General features: G+C 42.9%; 1 protein-coding gene across 1 annotated transcript in view; it reads right to left on the bottom strand.

Moving 5' to 3' along the window:
* Window positions 1-27,729, bottom strand: part of CENPC (centromere protein C) — a 525,969-nt gene that overhangs the window by 180,654 nt on the left and 317,586 nt on the right. The gene's annotated exons all lie outside the window — the stretch shown is intronic.

Genomic DNA, 27,729 nt, shown 5'->3' with positions numbered 1-27,729 from the left:
CCATAACTAATTTCATTTTTTCATAGACTAAGTGGTATGAGGGCTTTTATTTTGCGGGACGAGCTGTAGTTATTATTGGTACCATTTTGGGGTACATGCGACTTTTTGATCACCTTTTATCCTATTTTTTGGGAGGCCAGGTAAACAAAAACCAGCAATTCTGGCATCGTTTTTTAGGTTTTTTCTATACAGCGTTCACCACGCGTTATAAATTACATGTACATTTTATTCTGCGGGTCAGTACGATTCCGACGATACATATTTTATAGCACTTTTTTATGTTTTACAACTTTTTGCACAATAAAATTACTTTTGTAAAAAGAATGTATTTTTTCTGTCGCGAAGTTGCGAGAACCATAACTTTTTAGTTGACGGAGGGCTTGTTTTTTGCGAGACGAGCTATAGTTTTTATAGGTACCATTTTTAGATACGTGCGACTTTTTGATCACTTTTTATTTCAATATTTGTAGGGCAAAGCGACCAAAAAAACAGAAACTCTGGTATAGTTTTTTATGGGTTTTTTTACGCTGTTCACCGCGTGCAATAAATAATCTAATATTTTTATACCTTAGGTCGTTTCGATCGCGGCGATACCAAATACGTATGTTTATTATTATTTTTTCAATCATAAAGGAGTTGATAAGAGAAAAAGGGTAATTGTGTTTTATTCTATTACTTTAAACTTTTATTATGTTTTCAAACTTTTATTTTTTTCACTTTTTTTACACTTTTTCTCAAGTCCCTCTGTCAGATTTATTTTTTTCTAATACATTGCACTACCTACGTAGTGCAATGTATTAGATCTGTCAGTTAGCATGCTTGAGAAAGGTCCTATTGTAGGATTGAAACGTTGCTTTGTGTTTGACTGAATAAACCACAATTTTTTCACGCTGGAGTGCTGCAAGTTTTCTCTTTCTATATTTGATACTTCGTCCGAGGATCAGGACGACTTGCTGGGCACCCGTACAACAATTTTTGTGAGTGCTGCTGCTTTCTGCCTTTCTATATATATACACTACCGTTCAAAAGTTTAGGGTCACTTAGAAATTTCCTTATTTTTGAAAGAAAAGCACAGTTTTTTTTCAATGAAGATAACATTAAATTAATCAGAAATACACTCTATACATTGTTAATGTGCTAAATGACTATTCTAGCTGCAAACGTCTGGTTTTTAATGCAATATCTACATAGGTGTATAGAGGCCCATTTCCAGCAACCATCACTCCAGTGTTCTAATGGTACATTGTGTTTGCTAACTGTGTTAGGAGGCTAATGGATGATTAGAAAACACTTGAAAACCCTTGTGCAATTATGTTAGCACCGCTGTAAACAGTTTTGCTGTTTAGAGGAGCTATAAAACTTACCTTCCTTTGAGCTAGTTGAGAATCTGGAGCATTACATTTGTGGGTTCGATTAAACTCTCAAAATGGCTAGAAAAAGAGAGCTTTCATGTGAAACTCGACAGTCTATTCTTGTTTTTAGAAATGAAGGCTATTCCATGCGAGAAATTGTCAAGAAACTGAAGATTTCCTACAACGGTGTGTACTACACCCTTCAGAGAACAGCACAAAGAGGCTCTAACCAGACTAGAAAGAGAAGTGGGAGGCCCCGCTGCACAACTGAGCAACAACACAAGTACATTAGAGTCTCTAGTTTGAGAAATAGACGCCTCACAGGTCCTCAACTGGCAGCTTCATTAAATAGTACCCGCAAAACGCCAGTGTCAACGTCTACAGTGAAGAGGCGACTCCGGGATGCTGGCCTTCAGGGCAGAGTGGCAAAGAAAAAGCCATATCTGAGACTGGCTAATAAAAGGAAAAGATTAATATGGGCAAAAGCACACAGACATTGGACAGAAGAAGATTGGAAAAAGTGTTATGGACAGACGAATCGAAGTTTGAGGTGTTTGGATCACACAGAAGAACATTTGTGAGACGCAGAACAACTGAAAAGATGCTGGAAGAGTGCCTGACGCCATCTGTCAAGCATGGTGGAGGTAATGTGATCGTCTGGGGTTGCGTTGGTTCTGGTAAAGTGGGAGATTTGTACAAGGTAAAAGGGATTTTGAATAAGGAAGGCTATCACTCCATTTTGCAACGCCATGCCATAGTCTGGGTGACCCCAAACTTTTGAACGGTAGTGTATATATATATATATATATATATATATATATATACAGTGAAGGAAATAAGTATTTGATCCCTTGCTGATTTTGTAAGTTTGCCCACTGTCAAAGACATGAACAGTCTAGAATTTTTAGGCTAGGTTAATTTTACCAGTGAGAGATAGATTATATAAAAAAAAAAAAAAAAATCACATAGTCAAAATTATATATATTTATTTGCATTGTGCACAGAGAAATAAGTATTTGATCCCTTTGGCAAACAAGACTTAATACTTGGTGGCAAAACCCTTGTTGGCAAGAACAGCAGTCAGATGTTTTTTGTAGTTGATGATGAGGTTTGCACACATGTTAGATGGAATTTTGGCCCACTCCTCTTTGCAGATCATCTGTAAATCATTAAGATTTCGAGGCTGTCGCTTGGCAACTCGGATCTTCAGCTCCCTCCATAAGTTTTCGATGGGATTAAGGTCTGGAGACTGGCTAGGCCACTCCATGACCTTAATGTGCTTCTTTTTGAGCCACTCCTTTGTTGCCTTGGCTGTATGTTTCGGGTCATTATCGTGCTGGAAGACCCAGCCACGAGCCATTTTTAATGTCCTGGTGGAGGGAAGGAGGTTGTCACTCAGGATTTGACGGTACATGGCTCCATCCATTCTCCCATTGATGCGGTGAAGTAGTCCTGTGCCCTTAGCAGAGAAACACCCCCAAAACATAATGTTTCCACCTCCATGCTTGACAGTGGGGACAGTGTTCTTTGGGTCATAGGCAGCATTTCTCTTCCTCCAAACACGGCGAGTTGAGTTAATGCCAAAGAGCTCAATTTTAGTCTCATCTGACCACAGCACCTTCTTCCAATCACTCTCAGAATCATCCAGATGTTTATTTGCCAACTTCAGATGGGCCTGTACATGTGCCTTCTTGAGCAGGGGGACCTTGCGGGCACTGCAGGATTTTAATCCATTACGGCATAATGTGTTAACAATGGTTTTCTTGGTGACTGTGGTCCCAGCTGCCTTGAGATCATTAACAAGTTCCTCCCGTGTAGTTTTCGGCTGAGCTCTCACCTTCCTCAGGATCAAGGATACCCCACGAGGTGAGATTTTGCATGGAGCCCCAGATCGATGTCGATTGACAGTCATTTTGTATGTCTTCCATTTTCCTACTATTGCACCAACAGTTGTCTCCTTCTCACTCAGCGTCTTACTTATGGTTTTGTAGCCCATTCCAGCCTTGTGCAGGTCTATGATCTTGTCCCTGACATCCTTAGAAAGCTCTTTGGTCTTGCCCATGTTGTAGAGGTTAGAGTCAGACTGATTAATTGAGTCTGTGGACAGGAGTCTTTTATACAGGTGACCATTTAAGACAGCTGTCTTTAATGCAGGCACAAAGTTGATTTGGAGCGTGTAACTGGTCTGGAGGAGGCTGAACTCTTAATGGTTGGTAGGGGATCAAATACTTATTTCTCTGTGCACAATGCAAATAAATATATATAATTTTGACTATGTGATTTTCATATTTTTTTTTTATATAATCTATCTCTTACTGCTAAAATTAACCTAGCCTAAAAATTCTAGACTGTTCATGACTTTGACAGTGGGCAAACTTACAAAATCAGCAAGGGATCAAATACTTATTTCCTTCACTGTATATATATATATGTGTGTGTATATCCATTACCTATGATTTGGAACATTACGTGTGCACAAACATGCTTGACCATTATAGGACTTGTACATGGCATTTTGTAGCAGTTTTTCCCTTCTGCTTGATGTAATTCTCAGATTTCCCTGAGCTAGTTGGTGGTGCGTAACTGCTACCATGTCTTGCAAACACGAAAAGAACATCCTGGTTCACTATCTCTACAAAGCACATCCTTTTTAGGAAAAGCAGCATGTAGGAGACTATACAGCAGTATGGAGTAGTGTAGCTGAGAATCCAGCAATGGGGTGACATAACTCTAACCAGCAGCCTGTGCCTCCTTTCTCTCTATTCCCCACTATATAGACTTCAATGGGCAGCGTGTCTGTCTTTCTCTCCCTGCTCCCTCCTCCTGCTCCCCATAGACTTCTTTAGGCAGGCTGTGAAGAGTAACACCACCCCCCTGCATCTCCTGAGATCAATGGTGACTGAAACGGAAAGTGCTGTCACTTTCACTTTCCGTTGCGGGGTTCACCTGACGGAACCCCGGAATGGAAATGAACGGTGATGTGAACAGGCCCTAACTCCATTTTAACCGTAAGTAAATTATACAGTTGATATATATCAGGTATAATATTAGATTCGTATAAGGTGTTTGAAAATTAGTGTCCAATTTGCATTTCCGCATATATAATTTTTAGCTAATATTGATGTGTAATTTTCTTCAAAACTTTGCCTTTTATACTAACTATTTGGACATTGGACTTATATTTTTCTACCATTTTGTATATGATTTTGAATTTGTATGTTTTTTCTTTTTTTTTTGTTATTCTAGTTTCTTGTATTTATATTTATATTTGAAAGTATACATACATTTCTGAATAACTCTACAATGTAGATAGGAGAAGTCTAAGACTAGAGGTAGATATATGAGTAATTATATTGAGGGACCGGTATACCTCATGCACACAACTGTATTTGGGATCTGAATCACACATGGTGGTAATGTATTCCAATGTGTATACAAATACAGTTTTTTTATTTATTTGAGGAGTCTGCATTAAAAATTGCAGCATGCTTCATAAGATGCCATATATTAGACTGTGTGCGTTTAAAGGAAAACCATGCTTCCAGAAGAAAACTTCTCTAATATTTTTGCACCCCACATGGAACTATGCAGTCCACAATTTGGTGTTTCATCTCGCACACCATAACCACATGGTCGTGAACATGAGGCCTTAGGGTTAAGATTCTGAATAGAACTCCCTGTGTTAGAGCAGCAAATGGAGGAACTGAAAGAGGGGGTGGTCTCCAAGAAACAAGATGAGAGGTAGCAGAGTGGACGATAGACACTTTAGGATAGAGTGGATAGGGGAGTAGTGATCATTTACACACATTTTATAAAATACAGTTGTGATTACAATATAATACTAGCTGCAGTAAATCAACTACATAAATCATAAATATTAGGTAAGTGGACACTAAATGCACACCTCGAAAAAGTTGAGTTGCGTGGTCTACATCGGCCATTGTTGAAGAATCCTGGGCTTGCTTCTGTAAAAGAGACATTATTAAGTTGCACACCCTATACTAGTTATAATGTAACATGAACAGGAATGTTTCACGGTGCTCCCCTTTGATAAAATGTTTGAGAGAGACAGGTTTATTTTTTCTGCAATGTGTTAATGAAGCGCTGCCTGGAGAGAAAAAGAGAGAAAGAGAGATATATATGCACATATATATATTCAGGAGGTAGAACTGTTTTCCCACAGTGACGAATCAACATATTTGTCAGTGATCCAGTTCTGGAGTTGATTGTCCAACAGACAAATATTTATGCAAGACACTTTATTACACTAAAACCCACATCCCTCTACTCATCATGGACCCCCACTAGTGTCCCCAAGCTAAAAAAAATAAATAAAAAAAATTAGGCCTAATTCTAAATAAGAGGTTGTTCAAAAATCAACTATACGCTCCTACTGGGCATCAAGAGCTGTCCACGCTACCCCTGCATTTGCAGCAGTTATGTCCCGACACCGATATGAATACATAATGTGCTTCATGCGTTACGTTATACGGATAACTCCCATGTCCCCCAAAGAAATGAACCAGGCTACAATCGCCTAAATAAATGGAGACCTTTACTTGCCCTCCAACAACAATTTTTTCTTAATTCATACAACCCAGACCAAAATTTACCAGTAGATGAATCCTTGATGAGCCATAAAGCCCGTCTTTCCCTCCGGCAATTCATCCCCTCCAAACGTGTCAAATATGGCGTTAAACTATATAAGGTGTGTGAGAACACCACAGGGTACACCTGTGGTGATTATTATAATTTAAGACCACCAAATTAATCCCCCAGGCTGTCCAGAGACAATTGGCACATCAAGGAAAACAGTTTGGGAACTAATGGTGCCATTCCTGCACCAAGGGTACCACGTCTACATGGATAATTTTTATATAGTAGTGTCCCCCTTTTTAAATCCCTTCATGCTGCAAATACAGGAGCCTGCGGGACAGTCCATAAAAACAGGGTGGGATTCTCAAAACAGTTTGTTTCCAGACGTTTTAAAAGAGGGGCTTCATTTGCACTGGCAAATGAGCAGTTTCTTGTAGTGAAGGTGAATGACAAGAAGGACGTCTAGATGTTGTCCACTCTTCATGCGGACACCACGGTGGCAGTTAGAGAGAGGGGGGCCACCGCTGAAAAGCGTAACCCGGTCTGTGACAGATTACAAAAAAATTTATGGGGGGGCTGTAGATCTCTTGGAGCTTCGACCTAATTTGGTGAAGCACAAGTGGTACAAAAAGGTAGCAATCTATCTAATTCAGATTGCTACCAATAATGGGTTCGTTCTTTATAAAAAAAATAAAAAATACCAAGGAACGCTCACTTTTCTCGAGTTCCAGGAGGAGGTTATTGAGCATCTCCTATTAGACTCCACAGCCCCTGCCCAATCTACCTGTCTGAGGATTTGCGAAGACTTGCAGAGTGCCACTTTCTTTACCCTGTCCCTTACATCGAGGCCCTTGTAGTAAGCATGGAAGGAGCCTCAAGTGCGCATGGTGCTCTTCAATTCTGAGCCCTGTCATTTATCCAAGCAAATGATAAATGCCTTCAGGGGTGTAGTTTCTAAAATGGGGTCACTTCTTGGGGTCTTCCACTGTGCTCTGGTATCTCAGGGTTTTGCAAATGCGACATCACGCCCAAAAATAAGCAAGATCTGCATGCCAAATTGCACTTCTGCCTTTCTGAGCCCTGCTGTTCCACCCGAACCTCCCATTGAGGTAAATGGCAGCTGGTCCCGCCGCAAAATCCTCAGTGTAACTGACCCTAAGCAAGCAAAATGCATAAAAAATAAATAAAATAGCAATTTCTCTCTTAACCCCTTCAGGACTGAGCCTGTTTTGGCCTTCAGGACGAAGCCGATTTTTAAAATCTGACATGTGTCACTTTATGTGGTAATAACTCCGGAATGCTTTTGCCTATCCAAGTGATTCTGAGATTGTTTTCTCGTGACATATTGTACTTTATTTTAGGGAAAAAATTTGGTCGATAAATTCAATATTTATTTGTAAAAAACACCAAGATTTGGAGAAAATTTGCAAAAATTAGCATTTTTCGAAATTTAAATGTATCTACTTGTAAAACAGATAGTAATACCACACAAAATATTTACTAGTTTATATTTCCCATAGGTCTACTTTATGTTTGCATCGTTTTTTGAACATTCTTTTCTTTTTCTAGGACGTTACAAGGCTTAGAACTTTAGCAGCAATTTCTCATATTTTCAAGAAAATTTCAAAAGCCTATTTTTTCAGGGACCAGTTCAGTTCTGAAGTTTCTTTGAGGGCCCTATATATTAGAAAGTCCCCATAAATCACCCCATTTTGAAAACTGCACGCCTCAAAGTATTCAAAACAGCATTCAGAAAGTGTTTTAACCCTTTAGGTGTTTAACAGGAATTAAAGCAAAGTAGAGGTGAAATTTACAATTTTTTTTTTTTTTTTTCGAAAATTCATTTGTAATACATTTTTTCTGTACCACAGAAGGTTTTACCCAAGAAATGCAACTCAATATTTATTGCCCAGATTGTGCAGTTTTTAGAAATATAACAGGCCTCAGAAGCAAAGGAGCACCTAGTGGATTTTGGGGCCTCCATTTTTTAGAATATATTTTAGGCACCATGTCAGGTTTGAAGAGGTCTTGTGGTGCCAAAACAGTGGAAACCCCCAAAAGTTACCCCATTTTGGAAACTATACCCCTCAAGGAATTTATCTATGGGTATAGTTAGGATTTTGAACCCACAGTTTTTTTGCTAAATTTATTTGAATTAGTATGTAAAGATGAAAATCTGCTTTTTTTGTGAAAAAACGTAGACATTTTTAATTTTTGCAAGGAATAAAGTAGAAAAAACACCCCAACATATGTAAAGCAATTTCTTCCGATTATAGCAATACCCCATATGTAGTAATAAACTTCTGTTTTGACCCACAGCAGGCCTCAGAAGAGAAGGAGCACCATTTGGATTTTGGATTTCTGATTTTGCTGGAATAGTTTTCAGTGCCGTGTCGCGTTTGCAATGCACTGGAGGGATGAAAACCGTGGAAACCCCCCAATAGTGACCCCATTTTGGAAACTACACCCCTCAAGGAATTTTTCTAGGGGTACAGTTAGCATTTTGACCCCACAGTTGTTTTGCTGAATTCATTGGAATTAGTCTGTAAAGGTAAAAATCGACTTTTTTTCTGTAAGAACTTAGACATTTTTAATTTTTACAGGGAATAAAGGAGAAAAAGCACCCCGGCATTTGTAAAACAATTTCTCCCGATTACGTAAATACCCATATGTGGTAATAAACTGCTGTTTGGACCCACACAGGGGTTTAGAAGGGAAGGAGCGATATTTGGCTTTTGGAGCTCAAATTTAGCTGGAATAGTTTTTGTCATGTCGAATTTGCAAAGCCACTGAGACCGAAACAGTGGAAGCCCCCCAAAAGTAAGCCCATTTGAGAAACTACACCACTTAACCCTTTAGTGACCAGCCCATTTTAGGCCCTAATGACCAAGCTATTTTATTCGTTTTTCTATAGTCGCATTCAAAGAGCTATAACTTTTTTATTTTTTCGTCTACATAGCTGTATGAAGACTTGTTTTTTGCGGGATTAGTTGTACTTTTTAATAGCACCATTTTAGGGTACATATAATTTTTATATTAACTTTTATTAACTTTTTTGGGGGGATTATAAAAAAAACTGAAATTCCACCATTGTTCTATGCGTTTCTAAATTGACGCCGTTCACTGTGCGGCGTAAATAACATGTTACCTTTATTCTATGGGTCGGTACGATTACGGCGATACCACATATGTAGAGGTTTTTTATGTTTTACGACTTTTGCACAATAAAAACACTTTTGAACTAAAATTATTTGTTTTTGCATCGTTGCTTTCCAAGTGCCGTAACTTTTTTATTTTTCCATCAATGTAGTGCTTTTTCGACTTGTTTTTTGCGGGACGAAACTTAGTTTTGATTGGTACTGTTTTGGGGTGCATGGGACTTATAGATTCATTTTTATTATGACTTTTTTGGGGGGCAATGGAAAAAATTGCAATTTCGCCATTGTTTTTTGCGTTTTTTTTTACGGTGTTCACCTTGCGGTTTAAATTACATATTAACTTTATTAATGGAGTCATTACGGTCGCGGCGATACCATATATGTGTACTTTTATTTATTTTTTTACACTTTTACTAAGTAAAACCACTTTTTATGGAAAAAAATGGATTTATTTTTTTACTGTACTTTTTATTAATAATCTTTATTTCACATTGGTGACTTATTTTATTAGTCCCACTAGGGGACTTTACTGTGCGATCTTCAGATCGCTGCTATAATGCTTTGGTATACTTCGTATACCAGAGCATTATTGCCTGTCAGTGTAAATCTGACAGGCAATCTATTAGGACGTGCCTCCGGCGCGTCCTAACAGGCATATGTCCAGGGCAGACCTGGGGGCTTTTATCAAGCCCCCGGCTGCAATGACACCCCATCGGAGACCCACGATTGCATTCGTGGGCCGCCGATGGGTGACAGAGGGAGCGCACTCCCTCTGTAAACAAAGTTAAATGCCGCGGTCGCTATTGACGGCGGAATTTAACAGGTTAAACGGCCGCGATCGAAGTAAACTTCGATCGCGGGCGTTGGAGCAGGAGCTCAGCTGTCATCAGACAGCTGAGCACCGGCTCCAGCCTGCACGGGAGACCCGTGCAGGACTTAGACTAGGCGAACGTGGAAAGGCGTCAGCCTAGCCTAAGGCCCCTTAGTGACGAACATTAAATGGCGTATTGTTGGAATCTATGTAGGGGTATAGTGAGCATTTAGGCCCCACACGTCTTTTGCAGAATTTATTAGAATTAGGCCGTGAAAATTAATATCAACATTATTTCCACTAAACTGTTGAATTTTTTCAATTTCACAAAGGATAAAGGAGAAATTGCACCCCAACATTTGTAAAGCAATTTCTCCCGAGTACGGCTATACCCCACATGTGGTCATAAATGTTTTTTTTCATTAGAAAGTAATTAACCCTTTCCGAACTGAACTATGTTTTGCTTTTTCTTTTTCGTTTTTCCTCCCCGCATTCTGAGAGCCACAACTTTTTTATTTTTTTGTCAATAGAGTGGTGTGAGGGCTTATTTTTTGCGGGACGAGCTGTAGTTTTTATTGGTACAATTTTTTGGTACAAAAAAAAATTGAGAACTTTTTATTAAATTTTTTGGTAGAGCGGAGGTGACCAAAAAACTGTGATTTTGCCGTTTAAAATTCTTTATTTTTCACGGCGTTCACAGCGTGAGTTCAATAATGGTATATTGTAATAGCTTGGACTTTTACGGACGCAGCGATACCAATTATGTCTATTTTTTTAAATTTTTTTACATTACTTTAGAGAAAAAATGTGAAAAGGGTTTATTTTTGGACTTTAAATATTTATTACATTTTTTCCACTAATAATAATAATTTACTTTTGTTTTTACACATTTTATTAGTCCCCCTAGGAGACTTGAACCAGCAATCGTTAGATCACTGGTAGAATACACTGCAATACTAATGTATTGCAGTATATTGTCATTTTTACAGGCACCTGTAACAGCGTGTTCGCAGCATATGGCGCGGGCTCAGCGCGTGAGACGCTCCATATATCACCTACCACACCACGACATGCTATGTCGTGGTGCGCAAAGGGTTTAATGTGCAGCGGATGGTGCAGAGTGAAAATTAACATTTTCCACTGATGTGCCATTTTAGTGCACTATATGTTGTGCCCAGTTTGTGCCACAAATACCTCATAAAATTTTAACCGGGTTCTCCCGTGTATGGCGATGCCATATCGGTGGACGTAAACGGCTGTTTGGGCACGCTGTAGGGCTCAGAAGGGAGGGACGCCATTTGGAGCGCAGATTTTGCTTGGTAGTAGCTCTGGCGTATTGCTGGTATTTCAGTTTATAATGTGGGGGCAAATGTAGACTGGGCAGAGTACATCAGGGGCATAATAAGAGGGTATAATAATGCGGTAAATAAATATTCCGCAGATATGTGGCCTTTGTGGCACTTATAAATGGCGCCTGATCTTATCCGCTTTTGGAACACTGCACATTTTGCATCGCCATATTCTGGGAGCCAGAACTTTTTTTATTTTTTCACCACCGGAGCCGTGTGAGGGCTTATTCTTTGCGGGACAATCTGTAGATTTCACTGGTACCATTTTGGGGTACATGCCATTTTTTTAATCACTTTTTATTCCATTTTTCGGCAAGCCAGGTGACCAAAAACCACTTTTTTCACTTGTCCCACTAGGGGACACTTAGACTTGCAGCTCTGATCGCTGCTAGAACACATTACACTACACACGTAGTGTAATGCATTCCAACTGTCATTGTAACGTAACAGTCACACTGACAGGAAGCCTACATGGTCCTCATAGGCTTCTGTACATTGTCTGGCATCCGGTTGCCATGGGTACCATCGCCAGCCCCCGTGATTTCACATGGGGGCTGCCGATCAGCGATAAACACCTTAATTGTGGCGTTCAAATCGAACGCCGCAATTAAGGGGTTAACTGACGAAATCAGCGGCGATGGGCAACGGGGAATGCAGGGCAGACACCCTGCACAGTTAACCGCCGCTGCGGTGTAGCGCCGCGCGGCGGTTAACTGTCAAAGCACTGACGTTACTGCACGTCAAGGTTAATTAAGTATGTCTAAAGTATGTCTACTTTAGATTGGTATCGTTTTATGAACATTGTTTTATTTTTCTAGGATATTACAAGGCTTAGAACTTTAGCAGCAATTTCTCACATTTTCAAGAAAATTTCAAATGGCTATTTTTACAGGGGCCAGTTCAGTTGTGAACTGGCTTTGTTGGCATTATATATTAGAAACCCCCCAATAAGTCACCCCATTTTAAAAACTTAAAGTATTTAAAACAGCATTTAGAAAATTTCTTAACCCTTTAGACGTTTCACAGGAATTAAAGCAAAGTAGAGGTGAAATTTACAAAGTTCATATTTTTTTAATTTTTATAAAAAAAATTTATAACACTGTTTTACCAGAGAAACACAATATTTATTTCCCAGATTCTGCCGTTTTTAGAAATATCCCACAGGTGTGCTTATGTACTGAAGCACCGGCCTCAGAAATAAAGTAGTACCTAGTGGACTTTGGGGCCTCCTTTTTATTAGAAAATATTTTAAGCACCATGTCAGGTTTGGAGGGCTCTTGCGGTGCCAAAACTGTGGAAATCCCCAAGTGACCCCATTTTGGAAACGACACCCCTTGAGGAACACAGCAGGGCTTAGAAGGGAAAGAGCGCCATTTGACTTTTGGATCTCGAATGTAGCAGGAAGGGTTTTGCGGAGGCAATGTCCGCATTTACAAAGCCCCTGAAGGACCAATACAGAGAAAACACCCAAAAAGTGACTCCATTTAGGAAACTACACCCATTGAAGAATTAATCCACGAGTGTAGTGAGCATTTTGACCCCAGAGATGTTTCATAGATTTTATTAGAATTAGGAAGCGAAAATAAAAAAAATCCTCTCTCTTCAATAAGAGATAGCTTTAGCTCAAAATTTTTCATTTTCTCAACAAATAAATGAAAAAAAGGAATCACAACATTTGTAAAGCAATTTCTCCCGAGTATGGTAATACCCCATATGTGGTCATACACTGCTGTTTGGGCACACGGTAGGGCTCAGAAGGGAAGGGGCACCATTTGGCTTTTGGAGTGCAGATTTTGCTGGATTTGTTTCTGGTTGCTATGTCACATTTGCAAAGCCCATGTGGGACCAAAACAGTAGAAACCCCCCAGAAGTGACCCCATTTTGGAAACTACACCCCTCAAGGTATTCACCTAGGGGGTGTAGTGAGCATGTTAACCCCGCAGGTGTTTTGCAGAAATTAATGTGCACTCGATGTTGCAGAGTGAAAATTGGATTTTCCATAGATATGCCAATATGTGGTGCCCAGCTTGTGCACCATAACAAGACAGCTCCCTAATAATTATACTGTTTCCTGTTTTAGAAACACCCTACATGTGGCCCTAATCTTTTGCCTGGACTATCGACTAGGGCTCAGGAGTGAAAGAGTACCATGCAAAGTTATCCCCTCCAAAAGAGCCCGATGCGGTGTGAAATTTTATAAGGTGTGCGAGAGGACAAGGTACTACACACCTGTGTTTGTTTATTTTTATTTATGAGGGCAGGGATCGCCACCTTAATCCCTCAGGCTGTCAAGAGGATATTGGCATTAGTGGGAAAAAGTCTGGGAACTGATGGTGCCATTCCTACTAGGGTACCATGCGTACACGGACAATTATTATACCAGTGTCCCCCTGTATAAGTCGCTCCATGCTGCTAGTACAGGGGCCTGCGGGATGGTATGTAAAAATTTAGCTGGTGTCACTCTAATTTGCAATTAACCAGTTGCTTGCGGTGAAGTGGAGTGACAAAAAGGAGGTGTACATGCTCACCACCGTGCACGAGGACACCACAGTGACAGTGAGAGAGAGGGGAGCTACCACTAATAAGAGGAAACCGGTCTGTGTAGTAGACTATAATAAATTCATGCCGGGGTGGGGCAATTTATCTGACCAGGTCCTACAACCTTACCTAGTCAAATGTTAGACTAGGGCCCAGTATAAAAAGGTAGCGATCTACCTCATCCAAATGGCTACTTATAAAAGCTATGTGTTGTACAGGACACAAGGAGCGCTCTGTTACCTACAGTACCAGGAAAGAATTATATTGCACCTCCTGTTTGACTGCCCCGCACCTGGGGAATCCTTTGAGTCAGAGGATGTCAATAGGCTCACTGAGCATCGCTTCCTTCACCCCGTCCTTGCCACTGAGAATAAGTAATACCCCCAAAAGAGATGCCAGGTGTGCAGTAAACATGGGAGGAGGGATACCCAGTTTTACTGCCCCATGTGCCCTTCAAATCCAGGCCTGTGCAACTTTTGCTGTTTAAGAAGTATCACACCGTTTCTAATTATTAATTGTATATATCATTTAGGGAACACCAAAAAGGATGGAGTGGGGGATTCAATTTAGGGAGTGAATTTCATTTATTCATATTTTTTGTTTAGTTTCTCTGCTTTCCAAGGGACGGAGGGATTTTCAGGGGAGGTAGTAAAGTGTAGTTTTTTCGGGCTGTAAAACAAATTTTACCCCTTATGATTTTTTTATACAATTCTTGGACAGTTAAATCCAGGACTTGATCGCTCACAAATTAATCTTTTTTTTTTATTAACACACTTTATTGTGCAGGAGCCCACATCTGTCTATTCAGAACATGGACCCCCACAAGTGTTCTTGAAATATAAAATAAATGTGGGCATTGCATTTATTAGTAGATAAAGCCAACACGTGTGGCCTATGCCACCCCTGAATTAGTGAAAGTCGTGCATTTTAGCAATGATTACAAGAATAAATTGAGGATGTATTTCCTTTTTCTTATGTCCTGCCACATACGGCTGTTACATTCCTATTTCTGTATCGTTATATGGCCATGATTTTTTTTTAGAAGATCTCTAATAATCCAGCATATCCGCCTTGTGTGAACTGAGCCTTAGGCCGAATTCAGACAAAGATTACTTCCGCGTGACGGACGTTAAAACAAAACAGGACGCATGTATTTCAACAGGGCCGTTGTTTCAACAGACCATGTAAAGGGTCCGGTAAAAAATAGAACATGTCCTATTTTGTTCCGTTTTCACGGAACCCTCCAAGTTTCCCCACGTTCGTGTGAATCTAGCCTTACAGTTTTGTTCGGGTTTTTAATGGATGTAGTACACCCAACAATTCTTCTGGAAATGCACTGTGTGCCGTAAACGTCCCGAAAAACGGCTGACAAATCGGAAGCAGAGTGCCTCCAAACATCTGCCTATTGATTTCAATGGGAAAAACAGCGTTCTGTTCCAAAGGGGCATTTTTAGCGCGTCCGTTTTGAAAAACGGCTGCTTAAAAAAACGGTGGCGAAAAAGAAGTGCATGTCACTTCTTGGGACGTTTTTGGAGCCATTTTTAATAGACTACAGAAAAACAGCTCCAAAAACGGCCATAAAAAAACGCCACGAAAATCGCGACTTTGATTAAAAAACGTCTGAAAATCAGGAGCTGTTTTGCCTTGAAAACAGATCCGTATTTTCAGAAGTTTTTGAGTTTGTGTGTGCACATACCCTTATTGGGCAAGTGAGTATCTTGACCTTGTCATCATTGTTATGCATATTTTCCAACTCCACGCTGTATAAACTTGATTGCTTATTAGGGTATGTTCACAAAGCTTTTTGCAGGCAGAAAATTCTGCCTGGAAAAATCAACTCCGTTTATTTTTAAGTGGTTTTGCACCACACACTCGTTTTTTTTAGGTGTTTTTTGCTGTGAGTTTTGCCACATTTTTTTAAAGGCGTTTTTTCTTCCTATTTCTCTAACAGACAAAGGCATCAAAAATCGCGGCAAAAAAACGCCTCAAGATAGGGCATGTCGCTTTTTTCCCACAACTTCCCATTGGAATCAAAGGGAAGTCAATGTCTGAAGTTTTTTGCAACGGTTTCCACGACAAAAAAACTGTGTGAACAGGGCCTTAGATTGAAGCATATCAGGTGATGTGGATTTGTGTAATGAGGAAGGGTGTGGCCTAAGAAAATTAGGAACCTATATGAAGGTCTGCAGAATTAGGGTAGGGCCACACGGAGCAGCCCTGACACGGTCACAACGCGCCGGCACCATGTTCGGTGAGGCTGTCAAACAGCCTGTTAGTGGCCGCATGTTAACCCCTGACGAAGCACCAGCGAAACGCGCGTCGGGTCTGGCAGCAGTCTCCCCTCCCGGTCCTGATCTCCTGCTCATTTTCCACTACGTAGGTGTAGGTATACTGCTCATTAGTTTGCCTATGACTGCACTTTGCATGTATTTTATTAGTTATCTATCTGTGCAAATGTACTATGCTTAGCACCTGCCTAAAAATATTGATTTATGCTCTTTGTGGGATCTTGTGACCATTTTAACATCTGGGGGACCAGGCTGCTTTCATGTTCGGATTCCATCTCTTTATGAGGGTTCATTCTTTTTACTGTGTATAGTTGTAATGTATTTTTTCTGTGTATTTTTGACTGAAATAAAGATTGTTTGTAATTTTGCAAAAACTTGGTCGTGACTTTTCTTCTCTTTCTGGCTTATGTTAACGCGGGTAAACCGTCCCTTTATCTGCACAATCGTGCGGTCATGAATTAATACACCCTTTGTGGCTGCACGATTTTGCAAATTACAACAACTTACCTCCTATTCATGCTCTCTGGCAGCGCCGGAAAAGGCCAAACACTGCACTCGGCTATCTCCGGCACTCCCATAGAGAATGAATGGAGCGGCAGTGTGCATGCGCATCTAACCGGAATACCTCTTAACGAGGTATTTGTCAGCCGCTACCACATAGTGCCAGCGCGGTTGTTGGCCGCGTTGTGACCGTGTCAGAGCCGCTCCGTGTGGCCGTACCCTTAAGGTATGTGCACACACAAAATTAAAAATTCAAGGGAAAACAGCTCCCGATTTTCAGCAGTTTTTTAATCATACTCGCATTTTTGGCTGCATTTTTTACGGCAGTTTTCTATAGAGTCTATGAAAAACGGCTCCAAAAATGGCTGAAGAAGTGACATGCACTTCTTTTTCGTGGCCGTTATTTACGCGACCGTTTTGAAAAACAGCCGCTTAAAAACGCCCCATCGGAACAGATGTTTTAAGGCGTTCTGATTCTGACTTCTCAGCTGTTTTTCGGGACGTTTACGGCCTGATAAACTTCTGAAAACACTACGTGTGCACATACCCTTATTAGGCAGCTTGTTTTCCAAGAAATGTATCTGACTCTGAAAAGTCCCAAAAATTTAAAACGTCTTTCAGAGGGTTGCAGCACTCTTGAAATTGCTAAAATATTGGGGCGTGATCACAGAACCATCAAAGACTTGTTGCAAATAGTCAACAGGGTCGCAAGAAACGTAAGAAAAAAAAACGCTAATTAAATGCAACCTCCCTGGAGTGCCCAGAAGTACAAGGTGTTCAGTGCTCAGAAACATGGCCAAGTAAGGAAGCTTGAAACCTGACCACCGCACATAAATTGAAATGTCAAGACTGAGCCAAGAAATATCTGAAGACAGATGTTTCAAAGGTTTTATGAACTGATAAGATGAGTGACTCTTGACGGACCATATGGATGGGCCCAAGGCTGCATTAGTAACGTGCACAGAGCTCCACTTTGACTCAGACGCCAGAAAGGTGAGGCACTGCTATGGGTTGGTATTATTAAAGATGAGCTGGTTGGACCTTCTGGTGTTGAAGATGGACAAAAAAAAAAAAACTCCCAAACCTACTGCCAGTATTTTGAAGACAGCATGATTATTATGCAGGACAATGCTCCATCGCATGCATCGAAGTACTCCACTGCATGGCTAGCCAGTAAAGACCTTAAAGATGAAAGAATAATGGCATGGTCTCCTTCCTCACCCGACCTAAACCCTATTGAGAACTTGTGGGCACTTCTTAACCCCTTAACGCTTAGTGACGTACTATTCCGTCATGCTGACCGCCCCGTTCGCGCCCAGTGACGGAATAGTACATCACAGGGAAAATGCAGCGCCATTTTACGCCGACGCGTGCACGAGCTGTGACAGTTGCTGTTTCGGATAGCAGGCTATCACAGCTCAATACGCCGGGACCTGTCGCGAAGGTCCCGCCTCCTTGATCGCCGCTATTGGTCAGTCAGTGAGTAACTGTCCAATAGCGGCGATCGATGTCTAAACTTCCTCTCCCTGACATCACATCCTGCTGCACACGCCCTGAACGCCTCTGTTGGAGATAGCGAGGCGTTCAGAGCGGTTGTGAGAAGAAAGAGAGAAGAGCAAAGTCCTAAAAAAAAAGTCTAAAAAACAACTTTTTTATGCATCCCACCTCTCAAATCCACTATCCACTCCTGTACCTTTCCTCCTTGTGTTCCCCCCACGTTTTTGGTCAGTGATCTCCTATCATTGAACACTTCTTAGTATTCAGGACCAATTTCTTGGTCCCTGGGGATTATTTTTTTCTTTATAAAATATATAAAACAAAAAATATATAAAAATAAAATAAAAAAACAATTTAGACAATTTAACTGGTTAGTTTAGTATTAGGGTTAGTTAGTGTCAGGGAACCGTCAAAAAGCGTAGTTAGGTATAGCGTCAGGGAATTTAGCGTCAGGGAATTTAGCGTCAGGAATTAGTCACCGTAGTTAGATCTAGCGTTAGGGGTCCATCACCGTAGTTAGATTTAGCGTCAGGGCAGCTCGGAATAATCTAGTTAGGTTTAGTGTAAGGCACCCGTCACCGTAGCTAGATTTAGTGTTAGGGAAGTTCGAAATAATCTAGTTAGGTTTAGTGTCAGGGAATTGTCGCCGTAGTTAGATTTAGTCTCAGGGAAGTTCAAATAAAATCTAGTAAGTTTTCGTGTTAGGAACCCTCGCCCTAGTTAGGTTTATTCTCAGGGAAGCCCACTCGTTCTATAAAAACACCAATTTCTTTGGGCTGGTTTAGGTAGCGGCCTATTGATCCTAGTTAGGGAAGCAAACAAATATGTTCCAACTGACATTTAGTGCCGAAAAGGCATATTAATTTCTTGCCTCCGACAAAGACTCGCCGGATGCTGTTTTATTTATCCACCTCCTCATCCAGTGATGAAGAAATGGAATGCCCTAGGAGACGCCCCAGGACCACCACTACAGTTGAAACCCCCGAGCGAAGTGACCCCTCCGCAGTTGAAACCCCCGAGCGAAGTGACCCCATTTGGACCCCCACACCAGACAGTTATGAGCCCCAAATCCCAGAGTATACGGGCAGCTCAGGGATACAATTTAATACGGCAGGGCTCAGTGAAATGGACTTTTTCAAGTTCTTCTTCACTGATCACTTTATAGAGCTATTGGTCTCCCAGACAAATTTATATGCCCAACAGTATATTACTAAGAACCCCACATCATTTTATGCTAAATCCCACAGGAGGACCCCTGTAGACGCAGCAGAGTTGGGCAAGTACTGGGGACTTCACTTGAACATGGGGCTTCTGGAAAAGCCGTCCAATAGGACCTACCGAAGCACGGATATCTTATACCACACCCCAATGTACCGTATGGCCATGTCCAGGATGCGTTATGAGGCAATACTTAGCTTCTTACATTATACTGATAATGAGCAGTGCCCACCCAGAGATGACCCCAGTTTTGAGTTAATGCAAAAATTGTGTGGGATTTGGTGCACCCACTGCTGGAACAGGGTTACCACCTCTACCTGGATAATTTTTATACTAGCGTCCCACTCTTCAAGTGCCTCGCTTCCAGAAGTACTGCGGCATGCGGCACTGCTAGAAGAAATCTGAGAGGCCTCCCTAAGACTATGCTTGAGCAAACACTCAGAAGGGGTGAGAGCAGGGCACATTCAGCAGCAACATATTATGTGTCAAGGACAAGAGAGATGTCCTTGTATTGACAATACATGGCCACACCAGTACCCATGTACCTGTACGAGGTACCAGTACAGAAATCCCAAACCAGACTGCATCCTGGACTACAATAGGTACATGGGAGGGGTGGACTTGTCAGATGAAGTCCTGAAGCCCTACAGCGCCAGGCGATGTGGTATAAGAAGCTGGCCGTGCACATCATACAGATGGCATTGTACAATGTGTATGTGCTACGCCGATGTACAGGCCAGGCGGGAACTTTCCTGGAATTTCAAGAGGTGGTTATCAATAACCTAATCTTTAGGGACCAAGAAGAGGGAGAACCCAGCACTTCTGGAAGCGAGGCCACACGCATCGTACCAGGGCAACACTTTCGAGAAGTTCCCCAAACTGGCAAGAAGGGAAAAAGTCAAAATAGGTGCAAAGTCTGCTATAAGAGGGGGATAAGGAAGGACACAACATACCAATGTGACACGTGTCCCGGAAAACCAGGGCTCTGTATGAAAGATTGTTTTAGAATTTATCATACATCCCCTGATTTTTAATTGACACTGATGCACTCCGCACAGCTTATCTCCCTCATCTTTCCCTTCTGAGCCCTGCCGTGTGCCCAGGCAGCTAATAACAGCCACATGTAGGGTATTGCCGTACCCGGGAGAACCCACATTACAGTTTATGAGGTATATATCTCCAGTGGCACATGCTTGGCACAATATATCGGACACTGACATGGCGCATATATATATATATATATATATATATATATAAAATTGCAAATCCCACTATGCACCATCTGCTGCGCATTAGCTTTATCACAGTACCTGTGGGGTCAAAATGCTCACTACACCTCTAGGTGAATGTCTTAAGGGGTGTAGTTTTTAAAATAGCGTCACTTCTCAGGGGTTTCAACTGTACTGGTACCTCAGGGGCTTCTGCATACATGACTTAGCACCAGAAAAGCTTCAGTAGGCCAAATGCTGGTCCTCTCCTTCTGAGCCCTGCCGCGTGCCCAGGCAGCTAATAACAGCCACATGTAGGGTATTGCCGTACCCGGGAGAACCCACATTACAGTTTATGGGGTGTATATCTCCGGTGGCACATGCTGGGCACAATATATAGGACACTGACATGGCGCATATATATATATATATATATATAATTGCAAATCTCATTCTGCACCATCTGCTGCGCAATATCTTTTACACAGTACCTGTGGGGTCAAAATGCTCACTACACCTCTAGATGAATGTCTTAAGGAGTGTCGTTTTTAAAATGGGGTCACTTCAGGTGGGTTTCCATTGCTTTGATACCTCTGGGGCTCTGTAAATGCGACATGGCACCCAAAAACCAATCCAGCAAAATCTGGACTCCAAAGAACACATAGCGCTCCTTTCCTTCTGAGTCCTCCCATGGGCCCAAACAGCAGTTTATCAACACAAATGGGGTATTGCCGCACTCAGGACAAATTGGGCAACAAAATGGGGTATTTTGTTCCCTGTGAAAATAAGACATTTTTATCAAAAATGACATCTGATTGGAAAAAAAAAATTTTTAATTTCACAGCCCAATTCAAATGCGTGCTGTGAAAAAACTGTGCGATCAAAATGGTAACAACCCCCATAAATGAATTCCTTGAGGGGTATAATTTCAAAAATTGGGTCACTTTTGGGGGATTCCTACTGTTTTGGCACCTCAACACCTCTTCAAACCTGGCATGCTGCCTAAAATATATTCTAATAAAAAAAAGAGGCCCCAAAATGCACTAGGTGCTTCTTTGATTCTGGGGCTTGTGTTTTAGTCCACAAGCACACTAGAGCCACATGTGGGACATTTCTAAAAACTGCAGCATCTGGACAATACATATTTAGTAGTGTTTCTCTGGTAAAAACTTCTGTGTTACAAAAAAAATTGAATAAAGTTGAAATTCAGCAAGAAAATGAAATTTGCAAATTTCACCTCCACTTTGCTTTAATTCCTGTGAAATGCCTAAAGAGTTAAAAAAAAACGTTTTAAATGCGGTTTTGAGGGGTCTAGATTTCAAAATGGGGTGTTTTATGGGAGTTTCTAATACATAGGCCCCTCTATGCCACTTAAGAACTGAACAGGTACCTTAAAAAAAAGGCTTTTGAAATTTTCTTAAAAATATTGCTGTTTATGTTGTAAGCCCTGTAACGTCCAAGAAAAATACAAGAATGTTCAAAAAACGATGCCAGTCTTAAAGTAGACATATGGGAAATGTTAATTAGTAAATATTTTGAGTGGTCTAACCATCTGCCTTACAAGCAGATGCGTTTAAATTCTGAAAAATGCTATTTTTTCAAAATTTTCTCTCAATTTAGCAATTTTTCACAAATAAACACTGAATATATCGACCAAATTTTACCACTAACATAAAGACCAATGTCTCACGAGAAAACAATCTCAGAATCGCTTGGATAGGTTTAAGCATTCCGAAGTTATTACCACACAAAGTGAAATATGTCAGATCTCAAAAACGGGCTCTGAGCCTTAAAGTGTAGCTAAACTTTCAAAAAAAATTAAAACATTAAACTGCTATTATGTCCCTCTATGTGACTTCATTACTCCTAGCAATTTTTTTCACTTCAAAGTACTTTTTTTGCAGTTTTTTTTCTTGTGAAACCCTCCACATCTATTTTCTCACACTTCCGAATTCTGGCCAGTTGCTAGGGGCGTGTTTTACTGTGTGTGATGTTTAGCAGTACTGTATGCAATATTCAATCTGCCCATAGTTCCGATCATGCCAATCAGGAAAACCAAAGGTCCTTTTGCAGCACAGTTGTCCTTTGCATCTGCGCTTCAGCTACAGAAGCGCCACTGACACATACCATAGACCGGACAGTAGCAGAGCTGTCATTCTCCTCCCTGCGCTCTGCTACTGCCGGTTATAGTACAGTGGACGAGGGACAGGGATGGGGCGCCAGACCTGCACTTCTGCTACTGGAGCGCCTCTCACACACACTATAGTCTGGACAGTAGCAGAGCTGTCATTCTCCTCCTTGCGCTCTGCTGCTGCCAGTTATAGCACAGTGGACTAGGGGACAGGGAGGGGGCACCAGACCTGCGCTTCTGCTACTGGAACGCCTCTCACACACACTATAGTCCGGACAGTAGCAGAGCTGTCATTCTCCTCCCTGTGCTCTGCTACTGCCGGTTATAGGACAGTGGACGAGGGGACAGGGAGGGAGCGCCAGACCTGCGCTTCTGCTACTGGAGCGCCTCTCACACACACTATAGTCCGGACAGCAGCAGAGCTGTCATTCTCCTCCCTGCGCTCTGCTACTGCCGGTTATAGGACAGTGGACGAGGGGACAGGGAGGGGACGCCAGACCTGCGCTTCTGCTACTGGAGCGCCTCTCACACACACTATAGTCCGGACAGCAGCAGAGCTGTCATTCTCCTCCCTGCGCTCTGCTACTGCCGGTTATAGGACAGTGGACGAGGGGACAGGGAGGGGGCACCAGACCTGCGCTTCTGCTACTGGAACGCCTCTCACACACACTATAGTCCGGACAATAGCAGAGCTGTCATTCTCCTCCCTGTGCTCTGCTACTGCCGGTTATAGGACAGTGGACGAGGGGACAGGGAGGGGGCACCAGACCTGCGCTTCTGCTACTGGAACGCCTCTCACACACACTATAGTCAGGACAGTAGCAGAGCTGTCATTCTCCTCCCTGCGCTCTGCTACTGCCGGTTATAGTACAGTGGACGAGGGGACAGGGAGGGAGCGCCAGACCTGCGCTTCTGCTACTGGAGCGCCTCTCACACACACTATAGTCCGGACAGCAGCAGAGCTGTCATTCTCCTCCCTGCGCTCTGCTACTGCCGGTTATAGTACAGTGGACGAGGGGACAGGGAGGGGACGCCAGAGATGCACTTCTGCTACAGAAGCGCCTCTCATACACACTATAGTCCGGACAGCAGCAGAGCTGTCATTCTCCTCCCTGCGCTCTGCTGCTGCCAGTTATAGCACAGTGGACGAGGGGACAGGGAGGGGGCGCCAGACCTGCGCTTCTGCTACTGGAGTGCCTCTCACACACTATAGTCCGGACAGCAGCAGAGCTGTCATTCTCCTCCCTGCGCTCTGCTACTGCCAGCTATATGACAGTGGACGAGGGGACAGGGAGGGGGCGCCAGCCCTGCGCTTCTGCTACTGGAGCGCCTCTCACACACAATATAGTCCGGACAGCAGCAGAGCTGTCATTCTCCTCCCTGCGCTCTGCTACTGCCGGTTATAGTACAGTGGACGAGGGGACAGGGAGGGGGCACCAGACCTGCGCTTCTGCTACTGGAACGCCTCTCATACACACTATAGCTGTCATTCTCCTCCCTGCGCTCTGCTACTGCCGGTTATAGTACAGTGGACGAGGGGACAGGGAGGGGGCACCAGACCTGCGCTTCTGCTACTGGAACGCCTCTCATACACACTATAGTCCGGACAGTAGCAGAGCTGTCATTCTCCTCCCTGCGCGCTGCTACTGCCAGTTATAGTACAGTGGACGTGGGGACAGGGAGGGGACGCCAGACCTGCACTTCTGCTACTGGAGCGTCTCTCACACACACACTATAGTCCGGACAGCAGCAGAGCTGTCATTCTCCTCCCTGCGCTCTACTACTGCCGGTTATAGTACAGTGGACAAAAGGACAGGGAGGGGGCACCAGACCTGCGCTTCTGCTACTGGAGCGTCTCTCACACACACTATAGTCCGGACAGTAGCAGAGCTGTCATTCTCCTCCCTGCGCTCTGCTGCTGCCAGTTATAGCACAGTGGACGAGGGGACAGGGAGGGGGCGCCAGACCTGCGCTTCTGCTACTGGAGCGCCTCTCACACACACTATAGTCTGGACAGTAGCAGAGCTGTCATTCTCCTCCCTGCGCTCTGCTACTGCCAGTTATAGTACAGTGGACGAGGGGACAGGGAGGGGGCGCCAGACCTGCGCTTCTGCTACTGGAACGCCTCTCACACACACTATAGTCCGGACAGTAGCAGAGCTGTCATTCTCCTCCCTGCGCTCTGCTGCTGCCAGTTATAGCACAGTGGACGAGGGGACGAGGGGACAGGGAGGGGGCGCCAGACCTGCGCTTCTGCTACTGGAGCGCCTCTCACACACACTATAGTCTGGACAGTAGCAGAGCTGTCATTCTCCTCCCTGCGCTCTGCTACTGCCAGTTATAGTACAGTGGACGAGGGGACAGGGAGGGGGCGCCAGACCTGCGCTTCTGCTACTGGAGCGCCTCTCACACACACTATAGTCCGGACAGTAGCAGAGCTGTCATTCTCCTCCCTGTGCTCTGCTACTGCCGGTTATAGGACAGTGGACGAGAGAACAGGGAGGGAGCGCCAGACCTGCGCTTCTGCTACTGGAGCGCCTCTCACACACACTATAGTCCGGACAGCAGCAGAGCTGTCATTCTCCTCCCTGCGCTCTGCTACTGCCGGTTATAGGACAGTGGACGAGGGGACAGGGAGGGGACGCCAGACCTGCGCTTCTGCTACTGGAGCGCCTCTCACACACACTATAGTCCGGACAGTAGCAGAGCTGTCATTCTCCTCCCTGCGCTCTGCTGCTGCCAGTTATAGCACAGTGGACGAGGGGACAGGGAGGGGGCACCAGACCTGCGCTTCTGCTACAGAAGCGCCTCTCATACACACTATAGTCCGGACAGTAGCAGAGCTGTCATTCTCCTCCCTGCGCTCTGCTACTGCCAGTAATAGTACAGTGGACGAGGGGACAGGGAGGGGGCGCCAGACCTGCGCTTCTGCTACTGGAGCGCCTCTCACACACACTATAGTCCGGACAGTAGCAGAGCTGTCATTCTCCTCCCTGCGCTCTGCTACTGCCGGTTATAGAACAGTGGACGAGGGGACAGGGAGAGGGCGCCAGACCTGCGCTTCTGCTACTGGAGCGCCTCTCACACACACTATAGTCCGGACAGCAGCAGAGCTGTCATTCTCCTCCCTGCGCTCTGCTACTGCCAGTTATAGCACAGTGGACGAGGGGACAGGGAGGGAGCGCCAGACCTGCGCTTCTGCTACTGGAGCGCCCCTCACACACACTATAGTCCGGACAGCAGCAGAGCTCATCACAGTCTCTTCCATGCGCTCTGCTGCTGCAGGTTACACTAAAGAGAACTGTAAACTAGAGAAAAAAAGAGTCCATACATATCAAAGTATGAAAAAATTAAACATCTTTATTAATGACATTAAATACAAAAAAATAACAAAAACGGAGAATCTAAAATAAATCCTTGTCTGGATCACCAATATATACATTGATCAGAGTATATAAATACATTTTGTGTATGGTATAAAAGATTTATTTAATTCAATGTAACTCCAACACAGGGTGCATCTATATTGATAATTTCAAGTACAAGTGGTACAAAAAACAGAGTATACAGAGCTCAAAAGTAAAAGCCTGTATTTACTTAAAGTGACTAGTGCCTTTGAAAAACGGCATAAAGCCAGAATAGGTCTATCAGATGCACTTACCCATGTTAAGGAGATTAGTGTGACCCAAGATGTAGAAGTGCGCCCCGACGCGCGTTTCGCCTGTAGCTTTCTCAAGGGGTGCCGGTGTTGTGTTAGTGCCCAGTTTTAAATAGGAGTCCATGGAGTCCTCTGGTCTGTCTATGCCAATCAGGCGCCGGTATAAGCGGCGCCTGACCATGACAAGCGCGGTGACGGAAAAAATACTGCCGACGACCGTCAATGTCCTACTGCGCATGCGCGAATCCCGGGACGCGTCACCAGGGAAACAGCACAGGCGCAGAGAGCCAGAAAGACGGCCCGGCGGCGGGAGTACGCGCCCCACTTAACTATTCATACATATCCCACATACTGATCCAGGAATGTAAGTATATATACGATTTTTAAAGAAAAGCCCAACCGTAACTCTCCATGTATATCTAGTTTATACATGTATAGAGTTAAAAATGGACTCCTATTTAAAACTGGGCACTAACACAACACCAGCGCCCCTTGAGAAAGCAACAGGCGAAACGCGCGTCGGGGCGCACTTCTACATCTTGGGTCACACTAATCTCCTTAACATGGGTAAGTGCATCTGATAGACCTATTCTGGCTTTATGCCGTTTTTCAAAGGCACTAGTCACTTTAAGTAAATACAGGCTTTTACTTTTGAGCTCTGTATACTCTGTTTTTTGTACCACTTGTACTTGAAATTATCAATATAGATGCACCCTGTGTTGGAGTTACATTGAATTAAATAAATCTTTTATACCATACACAAAATGTATTTATATACTCTGATCAATGTATATATTGGTGATCCAGACAAGGATTTATTTTAGATTCTCCGTTTTTGTTATTTTTTTGTATTTAATGTCATTAATAAAGATGTTTAATTTTTTCATACTTTGATATGTATGGACTCTTTTTTCTCTAGTTTACATTAACTATTGTTAGAGTCTTTATCTCTAATTATCTGTATGGGTGGTTGAGATTTGTCTCCAACCTTGATGCTTATATGCCCTGTGAGACTTCTTGTCTAATTATATTGTTTCTCTGTGTGCTTTCCACAGCAGTTGGCTCCAGGCCCACTATGGACTTCCGTACGCGAGACTAATCCTGGCTCTCGCAAATTAACGAGGTTTTTAAAGAGAATCTAAATGTGCTTTTAGATACTAACGGTAGAGATATGAGGGAGTGTATTAATAGATTAAAAGAGCTGCTCAAACAAAGAACCAGAGTATGGTGGAATAGGGCCTTTTTGGATCAATATCTGACAAAAGGCCTTATACCAAGAGGACTTAGAGTTCGAGTCTTTCCCTCATTCCCTATAGAGGATACCTTTAAAAATAAATGGGAGGAATTGTCTTCCACATGTTAAAAGGCTATATGGGTCTGTTGATTCAAGGAAATTCAAAAACTCTAACTGAATTGGAGAGTGA

The sequence above is a fragment of the Rhinoderma darwinii genome, chromosome 1, assembly GCF_050947455.1.
Source record: "Rhinoderma darwinii isolate aRhiDar2 chromosome 1, aRhiDar2.hap1, whole genome shotgun sequence".
NCBI classification, from domain to species: domain Eukaryota; kingdom Metazoa; phylum Chordata; class Amphibia; order Anura; family Rhinodermatidae; genus Rhinoderma; species Rhinoderma darwinii.
The sequence above is the reverse complement of the archived record's forward strand: the minus strand, read 5'-3'. Positions and strand labels throughout refer to the sequence as shown.